This window comes from Mercenaria mercenaria, chromosome 7 (genome assembly GCF_021730395.1).
Source record: "Mercenaria mercenaria strain notata chromosome 7, MADL_Memer_1, whole genome shotgun sequence".
NCBI lineage: Eukaryota > Metazoa > Mollusca > Bivalvia > Venerida > Veneridae > Mercenaria > Mercenaria mercenaria.
The window spans coordinates 43,638,157-43,648,868 of NC_069367.1; positions in this window are offsets into that span (position 1 = coordinate 43,638,157).

Here is a 10,712-nt window from a genome sequence, read left to right on the forward strand (position 1 = left end):
CTCTCTCCTCTCGTTATCTTATTCACGTTCGTAGTAAAAACATAGTATATATATACAATCCGCCTACATTTATCTACTATGGTATGCGAACGACTCAAGTTGTTTAACGTTTACAATAGATTTACGCCGCTTTCGCACAATATCTTGTATATATACACACACACACTCCGCATGGCCAATGAATTACCCGCTCCAATACTTTCAATACAAATCAATTTCCAATTTTCCGATATTATATTTGCGTGTCTATCATTTAAATCACTCTCTTCTTTTCCAATTGAAAATGAAAAAAGAATATAAGGTTATGCGAAAACAGCTATATATCATTTTGATTTTTTTTTTAAAAGGGTTCAGTAAAAGGCCTAAAAATCTTTGTTTCCAGTAACATGCTAAAAAAATTAGGGTACGTAGGTCGGAATTTTTATCTTTTATTTATTTATTTATTTATTTATTTTATTAAGGGAGGCTTTTCAGAAATTATTTTTGTGTCTAAAAATGAATACAAACAAGGGGGTTATGCCTTTAGAGCATCAGTAAGTTGATTTCTAACATCACTGAGCATGTTTAAAGCAAAAAAGTGCAATTTTGCAACTTTTTGTCAAAAAGTTGAAAAAATATTGTCCAAGGCCATAAAAACATTTAGGGTCGGGCCAAAAATGTAGGGTAGGTCGGGATACCGGAAACGAACAATTTTCTTTCTTACGCCTAAGGATGGTCGCAAGGTAATCGTCTTCCTTGTAAAGGTAATGTAAATACAGGATATTTATATCGGTATTTGTTAATAACCCCTTAAACTTTGAATGACTTAAGATGAAACAAGATCTCATATAAAATATTATACATTTTAAGTAAATGTCGAAACGGTTGTCAACCATTACAAATTATACGTTTGAGGAATAAATCGGACCTGCTTGACCTCAGGGCCAATTCTGCAGATTGGGTAACTCATATTAATTTAAGCATAACTTACAAAATTTACACCATCTACAAATTATAAGAATAACTGACATATGCCTATATATATTACCTAATAAATTATTTGAAGATTTTAAAGGGACACTACTTGCCATTGCAGACGACTTAAAAAAATACCATAACAACAAGAGCTAAAGGAAAGTAGGATCTTTTTAATTAACCCAAACAACATACCTGATCATACTCTTTGTTTTCGTCACTTGATTACTGAATCCCTGATTTTGGACCAGACGGTCTTGATGTAAATAATGTGACTAATACTTATTTTAAGATATGTATTTATATTTTGAATCCATTAAACATATCCATTAATAAAAGCACGTACTATGCGTTTCTTTGTTCAGAAATATTGAAATCGCGCCCAATATAGGGTTATTACACATATTTTCGTGCATTCACGTTTGTAGAAGCACAAGGACTGTGTAGAAGCACGAGCCAGAAGCACAAGGACTGTGTAGAAGCACGAGACCGCAGAGCGAGGAATTCAGCAGAGTCCTAGGGCGTCCGCAAATGTTGTTGCACGAACAAAATCGTGTATTAATCGCTATTCTTGCAAAAAAAAAGTAACGAATTATACTGCCATTTCCATCTTTCCACTTGGAAGTCTTTTATTTTATGCCCCAGTGACGTCATTAGAAGTTTGTTAAGTTTTTGACATGCATGACCTTTACCAGGGCAACGACTATTTTTAGACATTAGTAGCCATGTTTAGAGTGTTTTCGTAAAGTTTGGGAATATAATTATTTGCCTTTTCTGATCAATACTAGAATTGGGTATTTATTTGGATAATGAAATTAACTGTGCACGATTTAAGCTGTGTTTGATCAGTTAAACCTAGAATTTAGCGAGTGACATTTTATTTATTTATGTGCAACATGAAGAGGAGCTAAATAAAAAGCCTATTATTAAATACCCTCTCCGGTTGATTCAAAAAGTCGTAAAAGTTCACCCGGCTGTCATCAAAGGTTCAAATTATGCATAACAGTAGCATTTTAGAAACATTTTCATTTCACTGTGAGGTACCAAGAACAGAAACGTTATTTTAGCAGGATCAGGAAGAGAATTAAGCCAGTGTTAAAGCCTCACTTGACTCCAAAGAAAGCATTGAAAGGTAGGAGCTCCTTAGATTACAGAAATGAGCTGCGCCGTGAGAAAACCAACATAGTGTGTTTACGACCAGCGTGGATCCAGACCAGCCTGCGCACCCGCGCAGTCTGGTCAGGATCCATGCTGTTCGCTTTCAAAGCCTATTAGAATTAAAGAAACTGCTAGCGAACAAATTGGATCCTGGCCAGACTGCACGGATGCGCAGGCTGGTCTGGATTCATGCTTTTTCTCATGGTGCGGCTAAAATTGAGAATTTTATTTTATCTTTACAGTAAATTATATTGGCGATATGTAACATTGTCGATATATCACTATTGACATTACCTTACTCATTCGGTTTATCGTGATGACTTATTCTATAATCTGAGATTTGACCGTATTAGGTATCGTACACAAGGAATGTCGATAACTACATAATATGTATCCACTGTACTTCTGGCGTATATTGGCATTTTTCTTCAATTTTTGGCCAGAACGCTGACCTCTGAACATCCACTGTTTTGTTTATCGTGGGACCCTGGCTGCATAACTGAAACCGTACACTAAAACAGCAGGTGAGCACGAGAAGTCCTCCATTCTTCCCCGAGGACGTTGAAGAATACAGTATAGTAGATTTTAGTGTAGGAATCAATGTTTTTCCAGTATTTTAAACTATTTATTATGCAAAAATTATATCGTTTCACTAATACAAGTTTTCTCATGGAATTGCCCAATTATGTATAATTCATGTTTAAAACTGGACACACAAATCCAGTTAGCAGCAAAACTCAGAGAGTTATCAAAATATTTGATGGAATGACCATCAGATATTATATTTTCACCCGAGTAAAAATTTAAAATCTGGTGTTCACGATCGAAAGATGTTTTGATCATAGGCGGGATGAAGCAAACACAATTTCTTTTATTTCATGTCTTGTACATGTTATGGATAGTGAAAGGGTTGATGGTATTGGGTGGAACCATTAATCATTCGAGTTGTGACCTTGGCCTTAAGCTGGCAGGGGTGAATTTTGAATTCTGCACATTGTCTTGATAAGGGAACTATTACAGCTTAGTCATATCAAAATCCTTCAAAGGGTTTAGGAGATGCAGAGCAGACATAAAATGGAAGGCTCAAACCTTTGACTTTGAGCCAACATGGCTGACTCATGAGTTTTGCACATCGTGTTGATGGGGTGATCAATTGACCTAATTTTCATAGAAATCCTTTAAGTGGTTAAAGAGATACAGAACGGACACAAAATGGAAGGCTTAAACATTTGACCCTGAGTTGTGGCCTTGATTTTAAGCTGACATGGCCGACTCATAAGTTTTGCACATCGTCTTTATGAGGTGATCATTAATTTTGACCCACGTTTCATGAAAATACTTCAAGGGGTTTATGAGATACAGAGCGGACACAAAATGGAAGGCTCAAACATTTGACCCTGAGTTGTGAACTTGACCTTGAGCAAACATGGCTGACTTATGAGTTCTGCACATTGTCTTGATGAGGTAATCATTTGACACAAGCTTCATAAAAATCCTTCAAGGGGATTAGGAGATATAGAGTGGACACAAAATTAAAGGCTCAAGCAATTGACCTCGAGTTTTGACCTTAACCTTTAGCCGACATGGCTTACTCATAAGTTTTGCATATCGTCTTGATGAGGTGAGCATTTGACCCAAGTTTCATGATTATCTGTCAAAGGGTTTAGGAGATACAGAGCGGACACAAAATGGAGGGCTGAAAATATTGACCTGGAGTTGTGACATTGACCTTAAGCCGACATGGCTGACTTATGGTTTCTGCACATCGTCTTGATGAGATGATCATTTGACCCAAGTTTCATGATTATCCTTCAAGGTGTTTAGGAGATACAGAGTGGACACAAAATGGAACACTCGAACGTTTGACCTCGAGTTGTGGCCTTGACCATGAGCCGACATGGCTGACTCATATGTTCTGCTCATCGTCTTGATGAGGTGATCATTTGACCTTGACCCAAGTTTCATGATTATACTTAAAGGGATTTAGGAGGTACAGTGCGGACACGGAATGTCACGGACGAACGGTAGACGGAAGGAAGGAAAGACGGACGGACCTACGGAGACCATTTCTATTACCCCCACCAATAATGGCGGGTGTTAATAAAACGTTTAAAGGTTGTCAATCATATTTAAGTAACATTTTATGACATTTTTCAGTTTCGAATATTCTGTTAGGGCTTTATCTAAAGACTCATTACCGAGAGTTAGATCCCTTATAGTACTTTTTTATATTTTGTGATTAATCTCATTTTATATAAAGGTATTTAAAAAGCGTAATATTTCTTTTGATTTAAATATAATTTAATTTTACATTGGTTTTTACAGATAATGGGAAATTTCAACAAATTAAAAGCTCAAATTCTAGATTCATTTATTTCCAATCTATCTAGCTAAAGGGGGATAATAATTTTTCTACAAACTTGCATTTTTGAGGAATTCGTCTGAATATATAATTGTAATTTCAAATATTTGACAAGTATAATACAAGAGTTCTTCTAATCATTCCCCTTCATAGGCAAAGTTTATTAAATTTATACTTATACTCGATAACTCTAACTGATTGGGCAATTAAACAGATCCAGTGACAATGTAACATATGTTTACATTACGTGTACATATGTTACTGAAAATCATCAGTTATAAAAGTTTCGAAGAAATTCATTACTCGACTGTGTTGACAAAATCTGATTAACCGCCTTTCAGAAATGTTTAATTTACCGTTAGACTTTAAATCATAGCTTTGGTCTTTGTACAAAAGGTTTAATAAGTACTGAAGAATGATTGTAAAATCCTATTGTAAACTGATATTTTCTCTCACAGTGATAAACGCAATGTCTATATCAATATTATATTTTATAAACCATAATCAGAATGATTTGCATAAATATACGCACTTAGATTTGGCGACGGTTTTAACTTCATGTTCAACATTAGGATTGAATGTCTATGAATATGCTTAAAAGCAATTGAACAGATTTTTCCAAGGCCAAAAAATTTCCTATTACAAATGAGCCGCACCATGAGAAAACCAGCATACGCACAGTCTGGTCAGGATCCATGCTGTTCGCTAACGGTTTCTCTAATTGTAAAAGGCTTTGAAAGCGAACAGCATGGATCCTGACCAGACTGCGCGGATGCGCAGGCTGGTCTGGATCCATGCTGGTCGCAAATGCACTATGTTGGTTTTCTCATGGTGCGGCTCAAATATGTGTCAAACTGCTTGACCTTATATGTTATATTGTATGTTTTTTTTATTCATTTTGGAGACCAGGGATATACCTTGTAAGTATACTCAAGGTGGGAAACTCAACCAGTGCCTTTACGACTTATTCCAACCGAGGTCAATATATGGACAACATCTAGAACCAGGATAATGGAGTCTTTACCGAACGTGCCACTTGCCTAAGATCCCATCCAACTACACACACAAACGTTGCCTTAATTAAACTGATACAGTTTATATTATGTATGTGTTTATATGTTTTGCTTATTTTCGCGAACAGAACGACGTGCGAATTAAAGAAGTGCCACGAAAATTACCATATCTACTTCTCTACTGTACACAGAACATAGGGCTAGTTTGACAGATCATTTTGGGTTTAGTTGTTTCACGGTGATATTCACATTATAAACTCTGGGATCATGGAGGACATTTACTCCTTAACAGAGGTCAATACATCGACAACGCCATGCATAAAGATATAGTTGCACTTACTCAAGGACCTTATTTCGCAACAAATAGGACACGTGGTTTTTTAACTCTCGTGAATACTAAAAAGCACTAACTCCGTTTATAGAATTAACAACAAAGCCCAAATTCTTTCTCCTGAAATAAGTATGTTGTCTATCAAATCGTGAAATAAAAGTGTCATGAAAAATACCAAATCTACAGTACATACAACAAAGAGGTAACTTTGGTATATTAGGCGTAAAAAATTGTTTGTTTCCGGTATCCCGACCTACTCTAATTTTTTGGCCCGACCCTAAATGTGTGTATGGCCTTGGAGGATAATTTTTTCAACTTTTTAACAAAAAGTTGCAAAACTGCACTTTTTATGCTTTAAATATGGCCAGTGATGTTAGAAATCAACTTACTGATGCTCGAAAGGCATTACCCTCTTATTTGTATTCATTTTTTGACACACAAATAATTTCCGAAAAGTCTACCTTTATAAAAAAAGAAAAGAAAAAAAAAGAAAAAAAAATCCGACCTATCTACCCATTTTTTTTAGCATGTTACCGGAAACAGGAAACAGATATTTTTAGGCCTAATATGGATCATGGAGCACATTCAACTTCTTAAGTATGTTTTAGTGGTTGTCGTATTTACGCACACACAGACATAATCACTCAAACCGAGTTTGTCAATGTTTGCTAAGTATGTTCCCAACTCGTCAGATTAGATTTTATCATTCAAATTGAAATCACATAATCGTTTAACTATAATGATAGATTTGTTACAGAAAGATAGTGAATAATAAAAAGCGTCAAGACATTTTATCTTTTGTATACTTAAAGCAAGTACAAAATCGAAGACAACTTTAGCTTTGGTAATTTTAATGTATTGTAAAACAGCTATAATTTTGTAAAGGTTTTGGCTTTGTGTTATTTTTATCGAACATATTACGTCAGTGGAATAAACAGTTTACAGACTTATTGTCTATATATACCTATTTTTTGTAGTACAACATTTGGCAAACGCATTTAAATTTCTTAAAAGACGCCAATAAAGAATTTCCCTTAAATTTAGCACGAGTTGGATCCTAGGCGGTAGTCTAATGTATTACATCATGTAAATCTTCAGCGCATGGAATATACTCAGAAATGTCATTGGATGTGAACACATAATTAAATTGAGCTTTGTATCAGTATGTTTATTAATTGAAAACTACATAATCAAATCATATCATGATTATCTACATTAGATAATGACAGTACATCTGTTTGAACTCATATATAACATTTACGTGACTTGGGCCTTAGGTTTAGTTTATATGTATTTGATATTAATTTACACGCGTTATAGCAGGCGTTTTAGTTTTAGCAACGTCATACGCAAAATTATGACGTCACAGTGATAATATTGATAAATATTCTTCGTTTAGGTCAAAAGTTGGCTTAGAAAGCTACGCCGAAAAAAAATCTTTTTGTTGATATCATAGGCAAATTCTGAATATTTAAAACAAGCATTTAAATCGGAAGATGTAGGTTATATATGGGATAAATATCAGTCAGATCACGGCGGGTAATCAACACGGCGGCTATATGCTCAGAGCACATGTGTGCAAAATTGCAATTTCTTCGCACACGTAAATGGACTTAAAGTGGCATATGGTGCTAAGTCGGATGGTTTTCTGACAAGGAAACGCATCTTTATGCCCCCTTATTTATGGAGTGGTGGCACATACTGCTAATTTCAGAAAACCGCGCCGATACAGTATTTGCACTATACACATGTAGTGACTGACTTATATCGATTTTCTCTTCGTGAGTGGCTAATTTTAACAGTCATTTACATAAACTCCGCCAAGGTGCGGGTCAAGTTATGTACATTTCATATTCTGTTTGGTTTTCCCGTTAATTGTCTAAACAACACATAAACTGAAAAGTCAGTCATTTACGGTGATATTGCAGTTTTTAGCCGTATCTCGGAATCAGTTTCAAGTCAAACATTTTTTTTTACATCTCTATCCAAAACGTGCAGAATAGACATCCACCACTCGGCCTGATTACTTTATGTCTGTAAAACTGTCCTATTCGATAGCTGTTGATTAACGTCGCATTATCTCAATTTATTACACGCATAAAATTATTTTTTCTGTCATTGATTTCCTTGTGACAAATTGATAAAAATCACCCACTACAAACTGCAAATTAAGTCAGCGGGAACGTAAAGATCAAAAGATGTGTTTAAAAATGTAAAATTACACATGTAAACAACATGTGTATTTTTATCGCTTGGTCAGTGACTTTTCATGTTAAAAATACAATATTTAATTTAAACATAAATGTCCTGTTTATATACGTTACACTAGTTATAAAGGTAATAAACAGTTCGCATTTGCGATTCTAAAGACAGGCTTGAATCAACTGGAATCATTTTTTTTCCGTACATTGAACATGTATTTACGATTCAACTTCCGGTCCTGTAGTCGTTGTACATGAAGTCAAACTCAAGTGCTGGACTCGCCGAGTGGTTAAGGTCTATAACTTCAAATCACATCCCCCTTATCGATGTGGGCTCGAGTCTCACTCGGGGCGTTGAATTCTACATGTGAGGAAGCCATCCAGCTAGCTTACGTACGGAAGGTCGGTGGTTCTACCCAGTGTCCGCTCGTGATGAAATAATGCATGGCGGGGCACACTGGGTCTTCTTCTACCATCAAAGCTGGTAAGTCGCCATATGACCTTTAATTGTGTCTGTGCAACGTTAAACCCAAATAAAAATAAGTGCTGGACTCCTTCATATCACTTTATGGAATAGCGAATTAAAACTTGATTCGGGATTCATGACTAAGTAAGTTTCCTTGCCAAGCAACTTGCTCACTACGAAAAATTCATTTTTTTCTACGGGTTAACGCCCATTTTCAACTGTTCTTCCTGTATGTCGGCTGGACAGTTTACCTAACCATCGCTCCTGGGGAGAACCAGTACAAGACTCCCGTCCTCCGTACGAATCTGCCAACTTTCTAACATAAAGAGATATGGTCGGTAGCAAGGTTAGAACCAATCCCCCTCCCACACACACAGGTTACAGTGACTAACCACTCGACTACAGGGGCGGTCACACGATGGGTGGATACTACAATTCGGAATCTAGAAATCACACGGGTAAGTAGTTGCAATAAAGCCAGAAGTCGACATAGAACTTCCAAACTGACGGGTTCGACAAACAGCTTATTTTTATCTCTCCTTTTTTTGTTTGACTAAGTATTCATAACATTGCATACCACATGTCTTCAGTATGCGGTAATAATTTGACGGATTTCTATGAAATAATGTATATTTGAAATATGGAATCTTTTCTAATCGATGTCGATCCTTTGGTAAAACTGGAAGACTGGAAGTAGTTATTATACTCAGACGGACGTATAATTATAATGACCGCATCACTGTTTTTTACCGACCATTGATACGTAACTCAGTACCATGTAGGAAAAGAAATGCGTATAATATTATGTTTAATGAAATTTGCTGCGTGTTTATCTGCACCATTTAGTAATTTTGAAGCAAAAATAAAAATAAAAAGTGCCAAGACTGCACGCGATTTACCCGACCGCACTCAGCGTGCATTGTGGTCCGATACACAAATGCAGAAGAAATGACTTACTGAACAAGACTTAGTGCTATTATATAACAGTAACCTGAAAGCATATTCAGTAAAGTAATATCAGTTAAAATAGCAATCAACATGACATGAAGCATCGAGTAGCGACTGCGCAATTAACACTTTATTATAAAATCTAGTGCATGGTCATAGATTTTTCATTCTCTATGTAACAAGAACCAAATGTTCTATTATTCGCAACAAGCTGCGACAGAACTAAAGGGTGTGTAAAAAGTTCGATCCTATTTTCACCATAGGCTTCATTTTCAAATGAGTTTTCAAGTGCCGCTTTAATTTAAACATTCAAACAAGAACGCATATCAGTTTTAGAAAATTGAATAAAAATATTATAATTTCCGGACAAACTGGATTCGTTGGCTATAAAACTTATATATTTTGAAATCACTCAATTTCGAAAAGGTAAATATTTTCACTGCCCCAATCCTCTTAATTATAAATACATGTACTGGCCACTTAAATAAATTCTTGGTTCTTGCTAAAGAAGCTTATAGGTATGTTCATCAGAAAATGAAAACGTTCAATCAATATTATTTACGAATTTGAAAAGCTAGCCTTTAAAATATTCAACAGCTTGATTTTATCCGAAATGGCATTATCCAAACTTGGCACACTTTTTAAACGTGAAATCTGGCTAACAGTCTACATGCCAAAAGGCACTTGATGACATTCTTGTATACTAAACAGGTTTTACAGTAACAATGCAAAACGTGCAACAAAATGCATTCGACACTATTCAGTTTATTAGGGTAACAAAAAGGAATAGGAACGAATTTACTACACACCCTTTATATGCCTTTTTAAAACAGAAAGGCAGTATACATACTATGTATTACCAGACGTTCACGACGTTCTAGGGACAAAACTCCCAGATGAATTTGAAAAAAAATATTGCATGTAGTTTTATTTTAAATAAATAAATAAATAAATGAATATTACCGAGTTTGTTTTCTCACGATTGAAAGCAAAATTTAAAAGCAAACCTTATAGTTCAATGTGTAAAGACAACATCGCGTATGTGATATTTTCCATGACCGACATCCCGGACATTTTACGAAGACTGGATACATGTACATCAATTCAATGCTGCACATGAATGTATTTATTATGCAGGATTATCTTGAAATAAATGCCTGTACTATTTTGATTTTGTAACTAACCCGTAAGTTACTAACGACTGAAAGAAATATACTTCTGGGCGAAGCAAACTACAATCGTGATCAAATTAACTTCTCACCGATAACTAGTGTGACAC